This window comes from Elephantulus edwardii, unplaced genomic scaffold (assembly GCF_000299155.1).
Source record: "Elephantulus edwardii isolate Elephantulus edwardi_28Jun2011 unplaced genomic scaffold, EleEdw1.0 scaffold06965, whole genome shotgun sequence".
NCBI lineage: Eukaryota > Metazoa > Chordata > Mammalia > Macroscelidea > Macroscelididae > Elephantulus > Elephantulus edwardii.
The window spans coordinates 1-1,231 of NW_006406715.1; the positions used below are offsets into that span (position 1 = coordinate 1).

At 50.0% G+C, this 1,231-nt stretch overlaps 1 pseudogene; it reads right to left on the minus strand.

Annotated features, from left to right (window-relative positions):
• Window positions 1-8: 8 nt before the first annotated feature.
• On the minus strand, window positions 9-676 carry LOC102860117 (annotated as a pseudogene).
• Between the last annotated feature and the right edge of the window lie 555 nt (window positions 677-1,231).

A 1,231-nucleotide genomic window follows, 5' to 3' on the forward strand; every position in this document is an offset into this window, starting at 1 on the left:
CCTTTAAATCCCCATCTTTTCATGACCCCTTGGAAGCCTTTACCAATCGTTTTGGCGGTGACGTCCACGTGCTGTCCTGGACGGAAATGGGCAGCACAGAGAGGAGTGCCCGGTTTAATTACAGCATTATCTGTGACATTAAAGATCGTAATTTTCTGTTTTGGCAGTAATCCAAGTTCTTGGTAAAATTCCAATATGGATGGAGATTTGTGGAAGGGCGACGCCATCTGCCCCCCGACGGTCAGCGCAGCCGTCTTCCCGTTGTGACTCTCCTTTGGTGTATACTTTAAGACATGGCAGTCTTGGACCTGCAGTAACGTGACCACATGCTCTTTACCGTCCTTGGTCCACAAGGCATCATGCCCAGCTTCAGTGCAATCAGGCCAACTCGAACAGAATCTGGTTCCCAAGGAAGGACAGGCCACGGCTCATCCTTCAGGGGCTTCAGGTTACTTGCTAACTGGGCTTGGTTCTCATCAGACACCAACTGCTTAATAAACAGGATGTTTCCTTCAGAAAGATGCTCATCCCACCACGTGCAACTCTTGCTATGGAGACTTCGTACAAAAAGGCAGAGATGCGTCCTGTCCCCCGAGGCCGGCACAGGGCTCACCAGGCCGGCACCGCGGCCCAACACCCGCGTACTGGCCCTGGCAAGCAGCGTCCAGCTGGGCATGGCGGCCCCAGGTCACTCAGGCCACCGTACTGCCACCCGCCGCTCCGCTTCCAGGCCCCACGCGCCACTCGTGCCCGCGGCCGGGGAAGCTCGGCACGGCCTCCCGCCAAGGTCCTCGGCCTATCAATACATCTGGATTGCATGGTCGATCAATCTCTGATTGTAAAAGTTGGTAAAAATCCTCTATTCCCTCTTCCTTGGCTCTGGTTGTTGGTGCATATATCTGAATGATAGTGGTATTCACTGGCCTTCCTTGTTCAACTAAAGAGTTGAATAGATTTCAAAAGCAGCACAGGACGACAAAGTAAAATATTACAATGAAATGTGCAAGGAGTTGGAGTCAGAAAATCAAAAGGGCTGAACTCGCTCAGCATTTCTTAAGCTCAAGGAACTGAAGAACAAATTCAAACCTCGAGTTGCTATAATCAAGGATGCTTTCGGCAGAATGTTAAATGATCCAGGAAGTATTAAAAGAAGATGGAAGGAATATACTGAGTCACTGTATCGAAAGGAACTGGAAATAGGCAAACTGCCAGTCTAAAATTTGGTACAATC